Source organism: Rhinoderma darwinii, chromosome 4 (genome assembly GCF_050947455.1).
Source record: "Rhinoderma darwinii isolate aRhiDar2 chromosome 4, aRhiDar2.hap1, whole genome shotgun sequence".
Lineage (NCBI taxonomy): Eukaryota > Metazoa > Chordata > Amphibia > Anura > Rhinodermatidae > Rhinoderma > Rhinoderma darwinii.
The window spans coordinates 142,568,766-142,593,683 of record NC_134690.1 but is presented as its reverse complement, the minus strand read 5'-3'; positions in this window follow the sequence as shown (position 1 = coordinate 142,593,683).

Sequence of the window (24,918 nt, the reverse complement as noted above, 5' to 3'; positions counted from 1 at the left end):
CCACAAAAAAGGCGCCCTCACACAGCTCCGTCACCGGAAAAATAACACAATAAACGCAATGGTGCAAAATGATGCTAAATGACGACCCAGACTAATTTTTAGGTCCAGTAGAATTTCACTTAATACCCCACATCGTCATTTGCTGGACCCTGTAGATGCAGCAGAGATGAGGAAACTTTAGGGCCTTGTGCGGCTTATAGGGCTAGTGAAGAAGTCAAATATAAGGCAACACTGGAGCGCAGATATTTTGTATAATACCCAATAAACCCGGCCTGTGTATATAGGATTGGTTCCAAGCGTACCACACCAATCCATGGATTCTTCATTCACCCCATTTATTACATCATCCTATTATGCCCTGATGTACTTTGCCCAGCTTACATATACCCGGATGTACTCCGCCCAGCTTACATATACCCTGATGTACTCCACCCAGCTTACATATACCCTGATGTACTCCGCCCAGCTTACATATACCCTGATGTACTCCGCCCAGCTTACATATACCCTGATGTACTCCGCCCAGCTTACATATACCCTGATGTACTCCGCCCAGCTTACATATGCCCCCACATTATAAGCTGAAATACCACTAATACACCAAGCAAAATCTGCTTGGTGTATTAGTTTCTACTGTACTGGTACCTTAGGAGCTTTACAAATGTGACATGGTGCCGAGAAGTCAAACCAGCAAAATCTGTACTTCAAAAGCTAAATGGCGTGCCTTCCCTTCTGAGTCCTACCGCTTCACCAAACAGCCGTTCATGACCACATGTTGGGTATTTCTGTACTCTGGAGAAGTTTCTTTACAAATGTTGGGGTGCTTTTCATCATTTATTTGTTGAAAAAAATAAACATTTTGAGGTAAAGCTACATCTTATTGGAAAATAATGTAATTTTTCATTTTCACTGCCCAATTCTAATGAAATCTATGAAACACCTGTGGGGTCAAAATGCTCACTACACCCCTAGATTAATTCCTCAAGGGGTATAGTTTCCTAAATGGAGTCACTTTTGGGGGGTTTTCACTGTACTGGTACCTCAGGGGCTTTACAAATGCGACATGGTGCAGAGAAATGAATCCAGCAAAATCAGCGCTCCAAAAGCTAAATGGCGTGCCTTCCCTTCCGAGTCCTGCCGCTTGCCCAAACAACAGTTTATGACCACATGTTTGGTATTTCCGTACTCTGGAGAAGTTGCTTTACAAATGTTGGGGTGCTTTTCCTCATTTATTTGTTGAAAAAATTAAAAATTTGGAGGTAAAAATACATGGTATTGGAAAATAATGTCATTTTTCATTTTCACTGCCCAATTCTAATGAAATCTATGAAACACCTGTGAGATCAAAAATGCTCACTACACCCCTAGATGAATTCCTCAAGGAGTTTAGTTTCCAAAATGGGGTATTTCCTTTGTTTCGGCACCACAAGACCTCTTCTAACCTGACATGGTGCCTGAAATATAATCTAAGAAAAGGAAGGCCCTAAAAGGCTCTAAGTACTCCTTTGCTTCTGAGGCCGGTATTTCAGTTCAGTAGCGCACTAGGGCCACATGTGGGATATTTCTAAAAACTGCAGAATCAGGGCAATAAATATTCAGTTGTGCTTCTCCGGTAAAAACCTTCAGTATTACAGGAAAAATGGATTAAAATGGAATTTCTGCCAAAAAAATGAAATTTGTAGATTTCCCCGCTACATTGCTTTAATTCCTGTGAAACGCCTAAAGGGTTAAAAAACTTTCTGAATGCTGTTTTGAATACTTTGAGGGGTGAAGTTTTTAAAGTGGTGTGATTTGTGGGGGTTTCTAATATATAAGGCCCTCAAAGCCACTTAACAACTGAACTGTTCCCTAAAAAAATGGGCTTTTGAAATTTTCTTGAAAGTGTGAGAAATTGCTGCTAAACTTATAAGTAATGTCCTAGAAAAATAAAAGGATGTTCAAAAAATGATGCCAATCTAAAGTAGACATATTGGAAAAGTTAGCTAGTAACTATTTTGTGTGGTATTACTATCTGTCTTACAAGCAGATACATTTGAATTTAGAAAATGCAAATTTTTTGCAAATTTTCTCTAAATTTTGGTGTTTTTCACACAAAAATATTGAATATATCAATTAAATATTTTCACTAACTTAAAGTACAATATGTCACGAGAAAACAATCTCAGAATCGCTTGGATAGGTAAAAGCATTCCCGAGTTATTACCACATAAAGTAACACGTCAGATTTAAAAAATGAGGCTGTCATTTGGTCCAAAAGTGGCTCAGTCCTGAAGGGGTTAATAAAGTTCATAAGAAAAATTGATATATCATTTATAGTCATCTTCAATCCACAAAGATGTAGTATGGCAGCTTAAGTGTGTAATGCATAATTTTCACAAGTACATGTCATTTTCTGAAACCCCTACTATAGTTAGGCTAAGTTCACACTATCGTTAAGCTCCGTTAGCTCTCTTCCGTCAGAAGAGGAGATTACCAAGTCTCCAAACGGAAAGCATCGCTTCAGTTAGAATTACCATGGATTTCAATGGTAATTCTTTTGTTTCAGATACATTCAGTTTAAGTATCTGAAAATGTGATGCTTAGTAGTCAATGATCCTAAAATAAAATTGCATTTGCGCTTAATGTCTGCAGCTGGACATGGCATATTTAAAGAAGCTTCAAGGGCAACAACAGACAGAGAAAAAAATGATAACATTGTGAGACAACATACAACTATGTTTGCACAGAAAAGGCTACTCTGATCAGAGATGGCAGAAACAAGATATTAAGAGAGTCATAACAAAACTACAATCTTTCCCCCGTCCGTGCATCTAAATACCACCCTCAACCTTTTGTGAATCTTGAGTAACTAAACCGGAAGAAAATAAAAATCTACCATAGCACTTGCCTCCTGAAAGAATGATACAACCTGTAAAAAAGCTGAAGATCCTGGTAGGAAGATATAGGCCATATTTTATAATCTGGGCCTTGGGCGGGGGGGGGGGGGGGTGGAGGTTGAAAGCAATTTGACACTGGCCAGACCACCCTGCCTCTATGGTGGGTGTGCCATTAACGTTACACTAGAATTAGATATAGTAGAGCTTTGTTTGTCAACGTAGAAGAATTGTGTGAGGAAACACAATGTGTATTGATACTGTATGTATATTGAGTTTCCATAGGACTGCAGATAAAGCAAATTCTCTTAATCACAACTTGTTAATGACAAATTAAGCACTGCGGCATCTCTATAACGGAATTGCTATTACCAACAAATAAGACTTTCAGACTACACTGCAAAAATGTAAAGTGTAATCCGATTAGTTACCATGACACAGATTGTTCACCATCTTCATTTTTTTTTTCTATAGGATGCTTTTAGAAGAGATCATTGCCACTCTATGTGGGGGTGGGGTTCCTAGTACCTGGAAGCGCCCACTCTGCTTCTGCTGAACGGCTCAGAGTTAAAGCCAAGATCACACACACAGTTTTGATGAAGTTTTTGAGCCAAAGCCAGCAGTGGACCTACAAAGAACAAAAGGTCCTTTCTTGTGTGTCCACTTCAGTGTTTGGCTCAAACACCTGAGTCAAAAACGGCATTAAAACAGTGTGTGATCCTGGCCTAAAGAGGATTTATCACCACTCCGGACATGTCTATTTTAGTAAATACTTGTTTTTAATACTTGTTTTCCCCCATGAAATAACAATTCGTGAACATGTTTTCTTAGAACTCTGCATTGTGCCTTTATTCTGTTATTCCTTCTAGAAATGCATGAATAAATGGACAACTGGGTGGTACCATTTCCTTTGCCAAATGGGTGTGTCCATACACAGTCTGATACTGTCGTAGAGACACACACCCAATTAATAGCTTCCAGTTGTTGATTTACTCAGAAGTTTCTAGAAGTAATAATAGAGGAATGGTACAATGTTTTTACGAATACAGACTTGTGAGGGGATAGCTTTTCAGAATTTTAAATAGAACCTTTTTGCTACCACTAGGTGGAGCTCACTGCATACAAATGATATTGTTCAATGTGATCTGAATAAATGTCTTGCAGTGAGCACTCCTCAATGGTGGTTGATGGGAGACACAATTGTATTCCATTTATAGCCATAGTTACATGATAAGAGGAGGAATTAGAGCTCTGAAAAATAAAAAAAAGAGCTCTGATCTGATTGCGGTAAATACGTCATTTACATGAGATAGAATCTTATTAGAAATACATTTTCTTGCTCAACACCACCTCAATTAACCCCTGCAAAATCCCAAACCACCTGCAATACTATGTGTTCACCAGTGCCACCATTTATCTTTAAATTCATGGAAAATGTGTCTAAAAGGGGGCATATGACATTGCAAACATTGCGCTGGAAAATCCCCCTTTAAAAACACTGAGCAAGTAGATTGCAGGATTACAGTCCAAGAGCTATTGGTTACCGCAAAAAGACCAGTTACTCAGAAAAAAGCTCTGATGAAAACTGTAACGAAATTATCCCATTTGCATTAATATGATTAATAAAATTTCTATTTCCATCGTCCCAACTAGATTATACATGAAACATGGCTATGCCTATATTACTTCTCATACATAATAGTAGGCATATAGAATTAGAAAGGCATTATGCCATTTCATTTACAAGCAGGAATATTTTACATGTACTGTACATAAAGCTCAGACAGGCCATTTATGGGATGTCACTAATAATTTCTTGGCTATAGCTAAAAGGGCACTATGTGAATCTTCATGTGCTGTAGCGAGATGAGGAAATCAATTTTTGCTCCCATGTGACAGAACTCCTGCACAATAGATTTTTAAATGCCACCACTTATTGTAGGGGACTGGCGTCTTGATAGAAAATACTATTAATTAGGTGAAGATTGAAATCACAATTGCATGTGATCAATACCTAGACAATTAATTACTTGAGGGAAATCTGGGTTTCATTTTTAAGTTCATACATTAGTCAATTTTTTTCCATCATTGATATCTTGCCATTTATGCTTAAAAAGGAACCCATCACATGAAACATGCAGTCCAACCTGGGAACATAGAAGGAGCTAAGCGGACTGTTATATAGTTTTGTGGGAAAAGATTCATCAAAACCTGTATTTTATTTCTATACATTAGAATCTTGTTAACTCTAGGCTTAAGAGTCCATTGAGCTGTCCTACTTAGTCATTGGCAGCTGCACTATATAAACTAAAGTATTGGGATACCTACACATTATACCTACAGGGGCTTTTATGACATCCCACTCTAAATCTATAGATCTAACATGACGTTGTTCCCCACTTGGCAGCTAAAATAGCAGAGATTTGAACATCAGACACTGATGTTGGATGAGAGGGCCTAGCTCACAATTTCTGTTCTAGTTCATTCCAAAAGGCAGAGGCGTAGCTAGGTTCTCTAGCACCCGGGGCAAATATTCAGTTTGGCGCCCCCCCCAACCACTTTCCCGACATCTCCTTCCCCCTCGCCGTGTTTGTTTTCTCTACCAATCGACGTGTCATTTCTTTTTATGTAACGCGAGCATAAAAACATTTGTACATTTTACAAGCAATATGGTTCTATACACAACACAAGAACCAAGCTCAGTACATATATACAGCACCAGCACAAATACAGCTCAATTTAATGCAACCCCTGCCGTATAGGTGTGTACGGCGTAAAACTACAGCTCCCAGCATGGCCCAAACAATGGTACGGATATGCTGGGAGATGTATTGTCACAAAAAATAAATCATTTTATAATCACACCACCCATCATCTCACTGCAGATCATACAGTGACTACAGTGCTGATTAGAGGCAGAATAAACATTTACATTGAGTGACTCACCGATGACGTCTCAGATTCTAGTTATTTTTCTCCATCCTGTCCAGACCTCTATGACGACTTCTCCCGGTCACAGCCCATTTCTGCAGTTTGCCGCTCACATATCTTCAGCTTCTCACTTTACCAACATTTCTGCACCTATAAATAAATATAAAGTTATCATTATACCACACACTATGCCCCTAAATATAATAGCGCCATACACTGCACCTCTAATTAGAATACACTGTGTCCCATACACACACACTGTGCCCCCTGTAGATAGTGCCTGCCATAGAGCCCCCTGTAGATATAGCCCACCCCTGTATATAGTGCCCCACAAATAACTCCCCCTATAGTGCTCTACAGATAGCCCACCCCTGTATATAGCCCCCCTGTAGATATAGCCTACCCCTGTATATAGTGCTCCACATATAGTTCACCCCTGTATATAGTGTTTCACAGATAGCCCACCCCTGTATATAGCCCCCTTGTACATATAGTCCACCCCTGTATATAGTGCTCCACTAGATTATACAGGGGTGCGCTATCTGTGGAGCACTATTTACAGGGGTGGACTATATGTACAAGGGGGCTATATACAGGGGTGGGCTTTCTGTGGAGCACTATAGGGGGAGCTATTTGTGGGATACTATATACAGGGGTGGGCTATATCTACAGGAGGACTATATACAGGGGTGGACCATATCTACAGGGGTGGGCTATATACAGGGGGTGGGCTATATACAGGGGGTGGGCTATCTACAGGGGGTGGGCTATCTATGGAGCACCATATACAGGGGTGGGCTATATCTACAGGGGGCTATATACTATATATCACCCCCCTGTAGCTACAGCCCACCCCTGTATATGGTGCTCCATAGATAGCCCACCCCAGTATATAGCCCCCCCTGTAGATATAGCCCCCCTGTAGATATAGCCCAGCCCTGGATATAGCCCACCCCCTGTATATAGCCCACCCCCTGTAGATATAGTCCCCCTGTATATAGCCCACCCCCTGTAGATATAGTCCCCCTGTATATAGCCCACCCCCTGTAGATATAGTCCCCCTGTATATAGCCCACCCCCTGTAGATATAGTCCCCCTGTAGATAGACACCCCCCCCCCGTAGATAAAGCCCCCCGCAGATAAAGCCCCCCCGAGAGTAGACAAAGTCCCCCCGGCAGATACAGCCAAACTTTTATTACAATTAAAAAAATAAAAAAATAAAACTATTCAAACTCACCTTTATCCCGCTCCCACGCCGTCCGGCAGCCATGGAGACCTGCTCTCTTCTGCGCAGGTCTCCAGGGGGTTGAACGCGGCGTCTATGAAAGGCGCTGATTGGCTGGGCAGGATGACTTTCCCTGTCAGTCAGTCAGCGCCTTTCATCGACGGAAGCGTCACTGGTACAAAAGGTACCAGTCGCTTCATTCGTGCCCGGTCATTCATTGCTTCTAATTGTACCTGTGTCCTTGTGACACAGGTACAATTATAGTGCAGGAGGAGGGGGCCCCGCCTGCCCCCCCCCTACCTACGCCCCTGCCAAAAGGTATTCAATGGGGTTGGGGTCAGGGTTCTGCGTGGGCCAGGGAAGTTCTTACATGCCAGACTCCCCCAATCATGTCTTTATGGACCTTGCTTTGTGCACAGTCATGCTGGAACAGAAAAGGGAATTCCCCAAATTGTTCTCACAAAGTTGGAAGCATACAATTGTCCAAAATGTCTTGGTATGCTGTAGCATTAAGATTAGGCCAACCTCTGAAAAACAACCCTATAATATTATCCCTTCTCCACCTAACTTTTACAGTTGCACAATGCAGTCATTTTCCTGGTATTTGCCAAACCCGGACTCGACCATCAGACTGCCAGATAGACAAAGGTTATTCATCACTCCAGAGAAAAAAAAATTCACTAACGCAGAGTCCAGTGGCGGCATGCTTTTCACCACTCTATCCAATGCTTGGCATTGTGCTTGGTGATGTAAGGCTTGCATGCAGCTGCTCAGCCATGGAAACCCATGTCATACAGATCACAGTTTTTGTGCTAGTGTTAATTCCAGAGGAGGTTTGGAACTCTGCATTTCTCAGCAGAGTGTTGGTAACTTATGAACGATGCGCCTCAGCACTCGGCAACACTGCTCTGTAATTTTACGTGGTCTGCCACTTCGTGGCTGAGTTGCTGTGGCTCCCAAACGCTTCCACTATTTAATAATACCACTCACAGTTGATGGTGGAATATCTAGGAGGTAAGAAATTTCACAAGCTGACTTGTTACACCGGTGGGATCCTACTACAGTTCCACTCTAATTCAGCGCTCTCTTTACAATGACCCATTCTCTTACAAATGTTTGTATAGGCAGACTGCATGGTTTTATACACCTGGGGCAATGGGACTGAATGAAACACCTGAAATCAATGATTAAGAGCTGTCCCAATACTTTTATGTTTAGTGTATTTTCAGTGTTCACACTCATACAGGGAAGGTGATCAGTTAATGATTGAGACCGCCCTATGGACTCTAGCCCAAAGTGAGCAGGGATTTCAATAAATAAATTATAGGTTATCCTGAAACATTTTGCATCAATCTGCTTTGCTCTTCCTGCTCTATAAACATGCAGTCTTTTTATAGGGCACCATGTTGAATGTGACAGGTTCTCTTTAACCCCTTCCCGACATTTGTCGTATGGATACGTCATGGAAAGCTAGTTCTTCCCGCATTTTGCCGTATCTATAAGACAAATGGATGGCACCATCTTGAAAGCCGAGTCGGTGCCATCATCCCCGGGTATCAGCTGTATGTTACAGTTGACACCATGCTGTAATGGTGGGGACCAAAGTTAACTTCGATCCCCGCCATTAACCCCTTTAATGCAGCGGTCAAAGCAAACGCTGCATTTAAGCGGTTTGCAGCTCATGGGCACCCCAGCAATAAAATTGCCGGGGTGCAGGTGGCTGCAATGGCAACCAAATGCCCAATACTGGACTCCAGGTCTGCCTAGTACAAAAGCCTTCCAGGCTAAAAGACTTCCATAGCGGACGGCAAGATGGCACAGGCTGAGAAGCGGAGACGGCTGTGTTGTATGTTACAGCCGACATCCACCTGTAACGGAAGGAACCGAAGCTAGCTCTGATCCCTGCCATTAACCACTTTGATGCAGCGATTGATGCATTTTATTTATGGTTCTCACGATATGGCGACAGAAAAAAAATCATTCTTTTTACAAAAGTAATTTTATTGTGCAAAAAGTTGAAAAACATAAAAACAGTGCTATAAATTTGGTATAGACAGAATCGTACTGACCTGCAGAGTAAAGTTAACATGTAATTTATGACGCATGGTGAACGCTGTATTAAAAAAAAACCTAAAAAACTATGCCAGAATTGCGGTTTTTTGGTCACTTTGCCTCCCAAAAGATAGGATAAAAAGTGAGCAAAAAGTTGCATGGAACCCAAAATGGTACCAATAATAAACTACAGCTCATCCCGCAAAAAACAAAAAAAGAAAAATCCACATACCACATCTATGAAAAAATAAAATTAGTTAAAGAGGCTCTGTCACCAGTTTAGAACTGCCCTATCTTCTACCTAATCTAATAGGCGCTTTAATGTAGATAAGTAATGTGTTGTTTTTTCTTTTTAAAAAAAAACAGTTTATTTTTGACAAAGTTATGAGCATTTTAAGTGTTATGAAAATTTCTTCTTTACTTTTCACGAAGTGGGCGTAGTAAAGAGAAAAGTGTATGACACTGACTAATCAGCATCATACACTCCTCTTCATTCATGTCCATCTGTACTAACAGCACAGCGTGATCTCACGAGATCACGCTGTGCTGTCACTTACTCCCACATTAGCTTTACCGGAGTGTCGGGAGAATGGAAAGACCTGGCCTCCAGACAAACATATCTGCTGGAGGCAAGGGTGCCCATATTATACCAGGACAACACTTTTCCAGCAAAATTCCCAAAACTGCAAAGGTGCAGAGTGTGGACCAAAAGTGGAATAAGAAAGGACACATTTATCAATGCAACATTGGCCTGTGCAGAAAGAATTTCTTTACAGCATAACACATATCTATGTATAATTTTATTTTTTACCCCATTATCATACCACCTGACTATGCCCCCAATATACTCTGCCCAGCGCACATATGCCCCATATTATAAACTGAAATACAACTACAAAACTACTACCAAGCAAAATCCACGCTCCAAATACCAAATAGCCCTTCTGAGTCCTGCAGTGTGTCCAAACAGCTGTTTATCGCCATACCTGGGATAACCCTTTTAACAATCTTTGGGGTGTTGGTCTCCAGTGGCATAAGTTGGGCATGACATTTACCACTGAAATGGCATATATAGGGGAAAAAATTGCCATTTTTACATTGCACCATCCGCAGCGCATTCATTTATGGAAAAGACCTATGGGGTGAAAATGCTCACTACACCCCTTAATAAATGCATTGAGGGATGTAGTTTCCAAAATGGGGTCACACCCCAGGGTTTTTTTTTTTATTATTTCCCATCAAAGCCCTGCAATTGAGAACAAATACTTTGCAAGTTGGCAAATTAGGCCTCAATTTTGCATGGTACTCTTTCATTCCTGAGCCTGTCGATCATCCAGGAAATAGATTACAGCCACATATAGGGTGTTTCTAAAACCGGGAAACACAGCATATTAATTAGAGAGCTGTCTTGTTATGGTAGAACAAGCTGGGCACCACATATTGGCAGATCTATGGAAAAATTCCCATTATCAATCTGCAATATCGAGTGCACACTAATTTCTTCAAAACACCTGCAGGGTTAACATGCTCACTACACCACTAGGTGAATACCTTGAGGGGTGTAGTTTCCAAAATGGGGTAACTTCTGTGAGATTTCCACAGTTTGTCCCACAGGGGCTTTTGCAAATGCGACATAGCTACCAGAAGCCAATCCAACAAAATCTGCACTCCAAAAGCCAAATGGCGCTCCTTCCTTTCCGAGACCTACTGTGTGCCCAAACAGCAGTTCAATTTTATATTTTGGAAATAGGAAGAAGGGAAAAGAGTTGTGGTTCCTGTAGAGAACAAAAATAATAAACTTTATTAATATGTTTTTGTTAAAATAATTCTAAAATAATATTTTTTTATTTTATCAATGTAGGTCAAAATTTATATAGCAGTGCAGAAAACCCCTTATCCTGCACTTGAAGAACAGAATTTGTCTTTTGTATACTCTATTATCAATTGCTACTGTTGTACAACAAGGTTGGACTCTATTGCTTGCTGAGGTAAGTGAAGATCTTATCACTCTGGTATATTGTATGTACTGTGTGAATTAGTATTGCTGTCAATCATTAAACATTGTATCTGTTTCTTGTATGCATTGACAGTTGCAGTATTTTCTATTTGTAAATAGAAATTGTATCAATTTTTGGTTCTGTGCTGTGCACTGAATGTGTCACTATAAGCTTGCTAGTCTAAAAGTTGTCAATTCTCAAAGTTCTCTTAGATTCACTGAATTTATTATACAATTTTAGATTCTTGCAATTGTCCACATTGTTTTATTTTAACATGCTGGCTAATTCTGTCTGAAATAGCAACGGTGCGTTAATCTGTGTGAATGGGCACTAAAGGGAGTGCTCTAATTGTCATGTGCTCATCGTTATTTCCCACCGTGGGTTTGTGAGAGACTGAACAGCAGCACTAGATCGTATGTATGCTAGATAGCTTGTGTGCCAACGATCTTTTGCAGATAGAATTGCACTGTTTATGGGCTGCTTGCTGTCTGTTATCGCCGCTTTCCATAAGGGCAAGGAGCAGCAGCTGATTGTAATGTTCTGACAGAGCTGCCTGTATGTGTCAGCGAGCCCTGTGAGCACTACAAATTCTATTAAAGATGCACTTTATATTGTGCTCTATTTGTGAGCTGCTTGCTGTTCACTATCTCTGCTATCACAGAAAGGGTAGTGAATAGCAACACAATTGGGTATCTGATCAACCAGCTTTTGTACGTCAACTTGCTTAGTGAGCTGGTTCTATGAGCGCTGCTAGGGATTTTGCCCTGCAGCGTCTGTCAAGATACACGCACTGCTCTCTTTCAGGGAGCAGCGCTTCCACATAGATTGTAATGTTCTGACAGTGCTGCCTGTGTGTGTCAGCGAGCCCTGTGAGCGCTACAAATTCAATTAGATATCCACTTTATATTGTGCTCTGTTTGTGAGCTGCTTGCTGTTCACTATCTACGCTATCACAGATTGGGCAGTGAATAGCAGCACGATTTGGTAATCTGATCGACCAGCTTTTGTATATCAGCTGGCTTAGTGAGCTGGTTCAATGAGCGCTGCCAGGGATTTTTCCCTGCAGCGTCTGTCAAGATACACACACCGCTCTCCTTCAGGGAGCAGCGCTTCCACATGTAAGTCGTTGCCGACTTTTAGTTAATTATTCAGGTAGCGTTTGATAAGGCTGGGACCTTAGACATTGATTTCATAAATATGACTGGACACCCGACGCGCGTTTCGCCGGCATTCCGGCTTCCTCTTGGGGTGTAACCCGACGGTTCTGACGCCCTTAAATATCGTGAGTGCTGAGTGACAGCCAAGGGGGCCAATAGGATTGTTTTGATTATAGCAGTGTGTAAATGACAGGTAGAGCAGTTCCAAATATCTGTCATAGGGTTCAATATTATTTCTTAAAAGAAGAATCAATTTTAAATGATGTTTTGTTATGATATTAACTTTTACTCTTAGTTTCCTATGTCTATTTAAATTGTGAGTTTCTAATGTACATATGGATATTAGTTCCATATACATATATACATATAGTTCAGACAGATATGATGAGAAAGATTTCTTTGATATCATATGTGAAGTTTGTAGAGGGTTGTTGTACTTGATTTATTGATGTTTATTTTAATGTCCAAAGTACATAATTATTTATGTGTATATTTATCTCCCATTCCATATTCTTCACTTCAAAGTATTTCTTCTCCAATTATTGTTCTTTCATATACCGAAATGACATCCATAGATAGTACCCTTTTAATTATCAAATTTTATAGAAGGAGAGAAAAATAGGGGGATTTTTTAGGAATATTAAGCACGTTGAATTAACAAATTATCTTTATCATACCCATGGTAGATTACCATACATAAAAATAAGGAGAATCCCCCAGGAAGACCTATAGTCTCTGGTGTGGGAAATCTAACCGAAAAATGCAGCATTTGGTTAGATCATGAACTTAGAGATATAGTCTACCAGCTGCCTTCCTACACCAGAGACACAATGCAGATTCTGAAAGAGATAGAAGGGATAAATCTAAACCCAGATGAGATACTTGTGACTTGTGATGTGGAAAGTCTCTATACAAGCATTGACCACTCCAGAGGATGTAGAGCTGTGGAATTTTTTCTATCTAAAGACACCAATTATAACCCTATACGGAAAAATTTTGTTCTCCGGGCCCTGAAATTTATTCTCACCCGAAACTACTTTCTATTCGATGGTCGGTTCTACTTACAAACTCGCGGAACTGCAATGGGAGCAGCAGTTGCTCCTACCTTTGCTAATATTTATTTGGGCTGGTGGGAGGAAATGATTGTCTTTGATGACAGAATGAGGTATTTTACAAATCATGTCAGTCTATGGCGGCATTTTATAGACGATATTTTGGTGGTTTGGAGCGATACTGTCTCCAACCTTCAAGAATTTATACAACAACTTAATGATAATGACTTCAATCTTAAATTAACTTTGGATTTTAGTTATAACTCAATACCATTCTTGGACATTAAAATATACAAAGACGATAATGGAGAGTTAAATACTGACTTATATAGGAAAGAAACTGCCACCAACAGTCTGTTAGACGCCGAGAGTGCACACTCTCCCAGTACTATTAGGGGAATTCCTAAAGGAGAATTTCTGCGGTTGAGACGCAACTGCTCAACATTTGAGATCTTTAAAGAAAGAGCTGTAGAATTAAAATCAAGACTACAAATAAGAAATTACTCTAATAGAAGCATAAAAGAAGGCTACAATATAGCATTACGAACAAACAGAATCGATCTCCTAACTCCAAAGAAAAAAGATCTTGAATTTCCACGCCAACCGAGATTTATTACTGACTATCATGAAGATTGGAACACAATGCTTGACATTTTAAACAAACATTGGCATGTTCTAAAAACTGATATAGATCTGGGAAAAATTTTGGGAGAAAGAATTCCCACAGGCTATCGTAAGAGTAAAAGCATCTCAGACATATTAGTTTCAAGTCATTTCTCCCGAACTAATAATCAACCAAAAATCTTAGCACCAGGATTCCATCCTTGCAAGCTATGCAGGGCATGTAAAATTCTAAAAAGTACAAAGACCTTTCTGGATGGGTCAGGTAAAAGTTACACAATAAGGGAACACATTAGATGTTCATCAACAGGTGTCATTTACTGCCTCGAGTGCCCTTGCGGCCTTAGATATGTAGGCAAGACAAAAAGAGAACTGAGGATTAGAATCAGAGAGCATATTGGCTCCATCCTAAATTATGAGAAAAACAAACTGGATAGTCAGGCACAAAATAAACCCTTTACCCCGACCCCAATTGCTAGACATTACAAGCAACATCACAATCTTGAATGGACAAACCCTAAAGGATGGGCAATCTGCCAACTCAAAATGGGCATAAGAGGAGGCAATTTGGATGAAGCCCTCTTAAAAAGAGAAAGCCAGTGGATTTTTCAGATGAACTCTGTTAATCCAAACGGCCTTAATGAGAGTTTTAATTTTGGTTGCTTTCTGTGAATAAAAAACCCTTAAAATAAATAAATACTCTTGATACGTTAATAATTTGTCAACATCTACTGGTAATCTACCATGGGTATGATAAAGATAATTTGTTAATTCAACGTGCTTAATATTCCTAAAAAATCCCCCTATTTTTCTCTCCTTCTATAAAATTTGATAATTAAAAGGGTACTATCTATGGATGTCATTTCGGTATATGAAAGAACAATAATTGGAGAAGAAATACTTTGAAGTGAAGAATATGGAATGGGAGATAAATATACACATAAATAATTATGTACTTTGGACATTAAAATAAACATCAATAAATCAAGTACAACAACCCTCTACAAACTTCACATATGATATCAAAGAAATCTTTCTCATCATATCTGTCTGAACTATATGTATATATGTATATGGAACTAATATCCATATGTACATTAGAAACTCACAATTTAAATAGACATAGGAAACTAAGAGTAAAAGTTAATATCATAACAAAACATCATTTAAAATTGATTCTTCTTTTAAGAAATAATATTGAACCCTATGACAGATATTTGGAACTGCTCTACCTGTCATTTACACACTGCTATAATCAAAACAATCCTATTGGCCCCCTTGGCTGTCACTCAGCACTCACGATATTTAAGGGCGTCAGAACCGGCGGGTTACACCCCAAGAGGAAGCCGGAATGCCGGCGAAACGCGCGTCGGGTGTCCAGTCATATTTATGAAATCAATGTCTAAGGTCCCAGCCTTATCAAACGCTACCTGAATAATTAACTAAAAGTCGGCAACGACTTACATGTGGAAGCGCTGCTCCCTGAAGGAGAGCGGTGTGTGTATCTTGACAGACGCTGCAGGGAAAAATCCCTGGCAGCGCTCATTGAACCAGCTCACTAAGCCAGCTGATATACAAAAGCTGGTCGATCAGATTACCAAATCGTGCTGCTATTCACTGCCCAATCTGTGATAGCGGAGATAGTGAACAGCAAGCAGCTCACAAACAGAGCACAATATAAAGTGGATATCTAATTGAATTTGTAGCGCTCACAGGGCTCGCTGACACACACAGGCAGCACTGTCAGAACATTACAATCTATGTGGAAGCGCTGCTCCCTGAAAGAGAGCAGTGCGTGTATCTTGACAGACGCTGCAGGGCAAAATCCCTAGCAGCGCTCATAGAACCAGCTCACTAAGCAAGTTGACGTACAAAAGCTGGTTGATCAGATACCCAATTGTGTTGCTATTCACTACCCTTTCTGTGATAGCAGAGATAGTGAACAGCAAGCAGCTCACAAATAGAGCACAATATAAAGTGCATCTTTAATAGAATTTGTAGTGCTCACAGGGCTCGCTGACACATACAGGCAGCTCTGTCAGAACATTACAATCAGCTGCTGCTCCTTGCCCTTATGGAAAGCGGCGATAACAGACAGCAAGCAGCCCATAAACAGTGCAATTCTATCTGCAAAAGATCGTTGGCACACAAGCTATCTAGCATACATACGATCTAGTGCTGCTGTTCACAGTCTCTCACAAACCCACGGTGGGAAATAACGATGAGCACATGACAATTAGAGCACTCCCTTTAGTGCCCATTCACACAGATTAACGCACCGTTGCTATTTCAGACAGAATTAGCCAGCATGTTAAAATAAAACAATGTGGACAATTGCAAGAATCTAAAATTGTATAATAAATTCAGTGAATCTAAGAGAACTTTGAGAATTGACAACTTTTAGACTAGCAAGCTTATAGTGACACATTCAGTGCACAGCACAGAACCAAAAATTTATACAATTTCTATTTACAAATAGAAAATACTGCAACTGTCAATGCATACAAGAAACAGATACAATGTTTAATGATTGACAGCAATACTAATTCACACAGTACATACAATATACCAGAGTGATAAGATCTTCACTTACCTCAGCAAGCAATAGAGTCCAACCTTGTTGTACAACAGTAGCAATTGATAATAGAGTATACAAAAGACAAATTCTGTTATTCAAGTGCAGGATAAGGGGTTTTCTGCACTGCTATATAAATTTTGACCTACATTGATAAAATAAAAAATATTATTTTAGAATTATTTTAACAAAAACATATTAATAAAGTTTATTATTTTTGTTCTCTACAGGAACCACAACTCTTTTCCCTTCTTCCTATTTCCAAAATATAAAATTGCATATACTGGTGGTATACACCTTTGTGGTTCCCTAAAACTCACTTTGTATATAATAAATAAGTGAGGGTATCAGCAAAATCTCTATTTTTGACAAACAGCAGTTCATGACTACATATGGGGTATTGACGTACTCAGGAGAAATTGCTTTACAATCGTTGGGGTTTTTTTTTTTCCTTTATTTGTTGAGAAAATGAAAAATTGTGCTAAAGCTACATCTTATTAAAGAAAATTGATTTTTTTTTTTAATTTATTTTCACTGCTCAATTCTAATAAAATCTATGAAACACATGTAGGGTCAAAATGCTCACTACCCCCCTAGATGAATTTCTTGTGTGGTGTACTTTCCAAAATGGGGTATTTTTTGATGTGTTTGTTTTGGCATCACAAGACCTCTTCAAACCTGACACGGTGCCTAGATGATATTTTAATAAAAAGAGGGCCCCCCTGAAAACCGAAGAAGTAAAGTGCTTCTTTACTTCTGAGGCCTGTGTTTCAGTCCATTAGCACACTAGGTTCACATGTGGGATATTTCTAAAAACTGCAGAATCTGGGAAATAAATATTAAGTTGCATTTCTCTGGTAAAACCTTCTGTGATACAGCTTTTATTCTTGTTAAACGCCTAAAGGTTTAAGAAGCTTTCTAAATGCTATTTTTAATACTTTGAGAGGTGCCATTTTTAAAATGGGGGTTTTTATTGTATAGGCCCCTCAAAGCCACTTCACAACTGAACTGATCCGCATAAAATGTTTCCACTCAAGTTCTAAGCCTTGCAACGTCCTAAAAAAATAGAAGGATGTTCAAAAAAAAAAAAACATAAAAAAGGTAGACAAATGGGAAATGTTAATTAGCAACTATTTTGTGTGGTATTCCCATCTGTCTTACAAGCAGATACATTTTTTAAAATTCAAATTTTGCACTTTTTCCACTATATTGGTGTTTTTCACAATTAAATGCTGAATGTATCGACCAAATTTTACAACTAACTTAAAGTACAATGTGTCATGAGAAAACAATCTAAGAATCGCTTGGATAGGTAAAAACATTTCAAAGTTATTATTACGACAAAGTGACACGTCAGATTTGAAAAATAAGGCTCTGTCAGGAAGGTCAAAGTGGCCGCAGCGGGAATGGGTTAAAGAGGATTTGTCAGCTCTCCTGGAACATTTTCTTTTGTTCCGGATTTTCCGCCTACAACTTTGTGAATAAGTTTAGAACAGGTGTTACCAATTGGAGGTGTGTCCCTAGACCACCAGACAATGTCAGACTGTAGGGACACGCTCCTTTGACTAGGAGAAATGTAACACTTGGCAACGTATTGCTTTGTTTTTCCTCCTAGAAATGTATAAACAACAGGAAAGGCACAACACAGAGTACCAAGAAAAGATTTTCCAGAAACTTTTTCATGGGGAATACAAATATTTACTAAAAACACATGTCAGAAGAGCCGACAGATCCTTCTTATGTTGCTATGTGATCTAAAAATACAATATGAGCAGGTAAAAGTAATTACACTTTGTATTATTTATTTCAATGTATAAAGTACATGGTAGGAAAATATTTATCCTTAATGTAAGAAGATAAAAAATATAATTGCATAAAAATGTATATGACTGGAGGTTAACTATTTATGTGAAATGCCTTGATCCTAAAGTATTGATAGAATCTAAGCCTGTGGTGCTGTACTACTGTATGCACATGAATAATGCAAGCGCTGAATTGGAAATGTTATAATGCAGTGATCAATATTGATCCAGATTGTGTCTTATTTGCATTTTAAAGCCTTTTGTGTATTACAGTGATTCAGAACATAAAAAGTATCAAAAGGCTATAAGGCCTTGAAACAAAAAAAACATTCATTTAAAAGCTGGAAAACAAATCTCTATGGTCCATGGCTTAGAACAGAAGAGATCACATTATGTAATGTTACTGGAAAGAAAGATTACATAGAAAAAGGACTCCATTAAAAGGGGTTTTATTAAGGGGTAAAGTGAAAATCTTGACCCCACAGGTCTTTTAATAAATGAATGCGTTGCAAATGATGCAAAGTAAAAATGTAAATTTTTCCCCAGATGATATGCCATTTCAGTGGCAAATATGTTGTGCCCAGCTTGTGCCACTGGAGAAACATCCCAGAAGTTGTTAAAAGGGTTTTCCCGGTTATGGCGATGCCATATATGTGGAAGTAAACTGCAGTTTGGGCACATTGTAGGGCTTAGAAGGGAGGGAGCGCCATCTGGATATTTGAGCGCATAATTTGCTTCGTAGTAGTTCTGTATTCTGTATGGAGTATTACTGGTATTTCAATTTATAATTAGAGGGTATATGTAAGCTGCGCAGAGTACATGAGGGCATAGTCAGGTGGTAATAATGGGGTAAAAAAAATAATAATAATAAAACAATCCCTAGATGTGTGTTACGCTGTAAAGCAATCCTTTATGCACAGGCCAGTGTCGCACTGATAAATGGTGTACTTTCTTATTCCCCTGTTGGTCCACACTCCACGAATAGGATAAAGTGACTAAGAAATACATAAATGACATGTTAACTTTATTCTGCGGGTCCGTAAGATTCCGGCTATATCAAATTTAATACGCTTTTTTATGTTTCACAACTTTTTGCACAATAAAAATACTTATGTAAAAAAAAAAAAAAAAAAAATCTATGTTGCTATGTTCTGTGGACCATAACTTCTTTTGTTTGTCGTCGGAACTGTATGAGGGCTTGTTTTTTGCGAGACTATATTTTAATTTTGCCCCGGGGGGTTCCTCTAGACTGAATATAATATATACTAGAGGGGAAAGGGGTCTCTAGCTGGCATGTCAAATATAGTAATGAAGAGGGGGGTCTCTAGCATGCATGTTGTATATAGTAGGGGGAAGAGGGATCTCTAGCCAGCATATAATATGTAGAAAGGGGAAGATTATTACAGTAATCATAGGATCTGAAACTAATTGTTGAGTTCCTGGTCCTTGTTTTGCCAGCAGCTCATTCAAGTATCTGGGATTGTACAGGGCGGCTGGTTATAAAGCCCAGTTGCCTCTGCTGCAGTTAGACAGCAGGCAGAGGTAGACAGATTAAATGGAACGTGTCGCTAGAAAATATATATATATTTTTTTAGTTAAACAGTTAGTATATACATGATTAGACATGGTTTTCATTTATTTTTTATTTTTTCACAAGTCAGGAAATATTATAAATTAGATTCTAATTTATAACATTTCCATGTGCTGATCATTAGAGGGAGCAATTCCCAAAATTGCAGCATTGGCATGTGGTAAAGCAACCTCATTGCTTTATGCTGCAAAATTGGAGAAGACACACTCGCTCTAGTGTGCTCAATTAATCCCCCTCCTTTATCCTGGCTAGTGCCAGGAGAAAGGAGGGGGTTGAATGTTCAAGCCTCCTACACTGTGTGCCGCCAGTTTTTGAGCCAATGCACAGTGTAGTAGGCTTACATACAGTGGTAATCACACAGTAAAACACGAACATACACAAACATAACCTACCTGCTCCTGCCGCCGCCGCTGCCGCCACTCCCTCCGCTCCTAGTCCTTGCTTCTGAACACATGTCCGGAAGCCGCGACCAGAAGTAGTCATCTAACTGTCCGGCCGCGGCTTCCGGTCCACAAGAAAATGGCGCCGGATGTCGCTCGGCCGAAGACCTTCCTTTTGGACTGTGTGGCTCCCGTTCACATTCTCTATGGGGATGTATGTGCCGTATTCCATCTCTGTATGTGTCGTTAATCAACACATACAGAGATAAAAAAAAAATCGCAGCCCCCATAGTGAAGTAAAAGTTAGAAAAAAGACAAACACACAAATAAATAACATTTATTTTAACAACACACTAAAAGCAAATGGATATTAAAAATTTGTTTTTTGCGACACCTGTCCTTTAAGGATGGACCGCTTCTCATGGGCAAGTCTATTTAGGAGCTGTAGACCCAAAACAGTAGGAAGTATAATCAAGATCATTTTAAAAGCCGCTTCATTTTATTTTTTAACGACTTAGAGACAATAAAATGAGAATTAATTCCGTTTCCATGAGTCCACCATGACAGCCACCCCAGGAGGATGTCATCCTTGACCTCTATAGGGACAGGAAATAGAGATCATAAAAGACCCCCTCACCACCTCCACCCACCAAATCACTATAATGAGTGATTTACTTCATACCCCATGAGGAAAAAAAATAAATAAAATAGAGAAAAAGGGGGTATATAAAGGGCAGTCATGGTGGACTCCTAGAAACCGAATTAACGGTGAAAATAATTCTTATTTTCCATGCCGTCCCCTATGATGGCGACACCAGGAGGATTACCAGATAAATAGAATTTAGGGGACGGACCACTGCCTACAGGACCTTGCGACCAAATGAAAGATCACTAACAGACTGGGGATCCAATCTACAATGTTTATCAAAAGTATGTACATAGGAAAGCTGCTACATGGTCCTAATTTGGTCCATTGAAGAGTCTCCCCTTTCAGCCCAGGAGGAGGAGACTGCACGAGTGGAATGTGCTCCGATTCTTTCAGGAGCTTGAAGGTTGACTGCACTAGAACATAATAGTGACATTTATTTAGATGATTTGAGTTTAATCTAAAGTCTTTTGAAATCTCCAAGTATTTTAACACAGTTCTTCTAACATATTCTTAAGTATAAAACGCCTACTCTTAAATTTTTGGGGTTTTCACAAAAAGATGAAAGGAAAATTTCCTGATATTTACGAAAGTCTGAAACCACAAGTAAAAAGGTCGAATCTAACCTCAGGACCATCTAGAACATTAACCCCTTCGCGTCATACACAATTTTCAGATTTTAATATTCGTTTTTCCCTCCCCCACTTTCAAAAGCCATAATTTTTTTATTTTTCTGTCGATATAGCCCTTGATTTTTTCAGGGACTAGTTTTAGTTATTCATAGCACCATTTATTGTGCCATAAAATGTACTAGGAAACGGGAAATAAATTAATTGTGGGGTAGAAAATGAAAAAAACAGCGATACCTCAATTTTTTTTTCTATTTTTTTTATGGAATTCCCTGTGCAATTAAAAACAATGTTACCTTTATTCTGTGGGTCAATACTGACCCACAGAATATATAAAGTGTAAAAAATTATATTTATTTTGTGTCGCCAAATTCTGAGAGCCATAAGTTTATTTTTCTGTCAATTAAGTGGTATGAGGGCTTATTTTTTGCGGGATACGCTGTAGTTTTTAATTATACAATTCTGGGGTTCATGCAATGTTTTGATCACTTTTTATTCCATTTTTGTTGGAGAGGAGGTGACCAAAAAATATTGATTCTGGCATACACCGTGCTGGTTAATAAATTATTTATTGTAATAGTTCAGACTTTTACAGATACGATGATACCAATTAATGTTTATTTATTAAGTTTTTTTACTACGCTCTAGGGGGGAAAATGGGAAAAGGTTTTATTTTAACTTTTAATTTTACATTTATTTTTTATTACATAAAAAAAAAAAAAACACAACATTTTTTTTTTTTTATTAGTCCCCCAATGGGACTTCAATTAGCGACCATTGGATGACTTTCACGGTATACTGCAATACCAATGTATTGCAGTAGATAGTCTTTGTAACCGGCTTCTAGGGCTTAGTACAAGCACAAAGATGGTGGACCTGGGGGGCCTTCATTAGGCCCCCAGGCAGCCATAGCAACCATTTCCACCCTGCGATTGCATTGCGGCTGGGCTCGATGAGCTGCTAGAGGGGGTCGCCCCCTCTAATGATTTAAATGCCGCGGTCGCTATTGACCGCGTCATTTAACGGGTTAAACTATCTGGATCGTGCTCTAGCATGATCCCGCTCGTTACTGTGAAGTGTCAGCTGTAACATACAGCCGACACCCGCATCGTATGAATCAGTTTCACTACATAAGCCCGTTCCAAACTTCCAACCCGGCTATGACGTATGTATACGTCAAATGTCAGGAAGGGGTTAAGATACGGAAAGAGCCTGAATTTCTCCTTGGTGCAATTTTTAAAAGCGTTTTTTTTAAGAAGTTTTTAAAAGAAAAAAACTCAGATCTTCAATGGGTTCAAATGGTGTTCTTGCCAGACCTTCCATAATGATGTTTAAAACCCTCAGTCCGTTCTCACTCTCCACTGTGGGATTTAAACTATACAATCCTTTAAAAGAAATCTTCTAAACCATCTATTTTTCTGTGCAGGACTGATCAAAAAACAAACTTAAAGCTGCCACATGAAACTTTAAGTGTTCTAGTGCTAAGAACCAAGTCTAAACCCGGATGTAAAAAAAATTCCAAAATTTAGCCTAAATCTGGTTTCAATTCGGTCTGGTGTTTTTTTGGGCGTTGTTTTTTTTTTTTATTACACCAAGAACTTAACTTTCCATATATTTAGATAGAACAATACAAATGCTATCTTTCTGCTTGCTTTAACCCTTTAATGACAAGCCTATTTTAAACCTTAATGACCAAGCTATTTTTTTAAGTTTTTCCATCATCGCATTCCAAGAGCTATAACTTTTTTATTTTGACATTGCTGTATAAGGTCTTGTTTTTTGTGAGACTAGTTGTATTTTTTAATAGCACCATTTTGGGGTACATATAATTTATTAACTATTTTTGGAGGGTGGGGAATAGAAAAAAAACAGAAATTTTGCCACTGTTTTTTGCGTCCCATATCTATGTCGTTTACCGTGTGGTATAAATAACACAAAAACTTTATTCAGTGGGTTGTTACAATTGTAACGATACCAAATTTGTATAGATTTTTTATGTTTTACTACTTTTACACAGTAAAAACACTTTTTTTTCAAAATTATTTGTTTTTGCGTCTTCATCTTTGAAGAGCTATAGCTTTTTTTATTTTTCCGCCAATGCAGTTGTACGAGGGCTTTTTTTTTTTTTTTTTTTGCAGGATGACTTGTAGTCTTTATTAGTAACATTTTGGAGTAGATGTGACTTTTTGATCACTTTTTATCACATTTTTTTTAAGGCAGGATTCACAGAAAACAGCAATTTTTCCATTGTTTTTTATTTTATTTTTTTACGGTGATCACCATGCAGGTTAAATAATGTAATAGCTTTCTAGTCGAGGTCGTTCCGAACGTTTCTGCAGAAATTGGATGGATTTTTAAACATAGGTTTTCTATCTTGTCTATTGGAAGAAACGATGTTCGTAAACTTGGATTTGAGTCCAGCAGTACCCCCCAGAATTTTCTTTGAATAGACTAAATCAATTCCAATTATTCTCTGCTCAGGAGCCATCCCAGTTTGTTAATAGTTCTATAGTTAATTCCAGGCCTTGCAACATATTTTTTTGAGAAATTATGAGCAAATCATCCAAAAGGAGGAACAACGAACACATTTTCTTTTCCGTAAGTACTCCAGGTGCAGGAGATGTCCCGAAAAGAAGAGCTGCAAACTGAAAGCGTAGCACCAGATTCCCTGTCACAGGGTTAGCAAACTTTAGATATTTCAGAGAATTGGGATGGATTGGGATATGGTAATATGCATCCCTTAAATCTAGGGAACATATTTCCGCATTCCGAGGGATCAGTGTTGTGGTAGATCTTAAGACCTGAAGAATTACACATGACCAGTAAAGATTCGACCCTAAGAAAAAGCAGATTATGGAGGAAGGGGGAACGCTGCAGAGTTAAGACAAACCTGGAAGGAGGAAGAGAAACAAATTGTCAGACACGATATATTTAGAACACATTTGTTTGAAGACATTTCATTCCAAGCCAGAAACAACATCTGCAGCCTTTCCCCCAGCAACGAGCCATTGGTTTGTATAGGATTTTGTATTAGTATTGGGGTTAAGGAGAAAGTTCCTGCCCCCCCCCCCCCCCCCATTTTTGATAGGACCAACGTCCCGATTTGCCTTTATAGCCTTAATCTGGGGTTTAGAGGGCCGAAAGGACTGGGTTTTTTTTAACTGGGGATCTTTCCTCAGGAATCCATTTCTCTTATCAGACGCCTTCTCTAAAAGATCATCCAGAGCAGGACCAAAACAGTTTCTCCTGAAAACTCAATGGCACATAATTAATTTTTGGATCTTGTATCTCCTTTTTTCCTAAGATCTAATCCGTATTGCTCTACGAGCTGCATTTCATAAAGGACAATCACAAGCTGCAAACCTACGGGTATGTGCACACGATAAC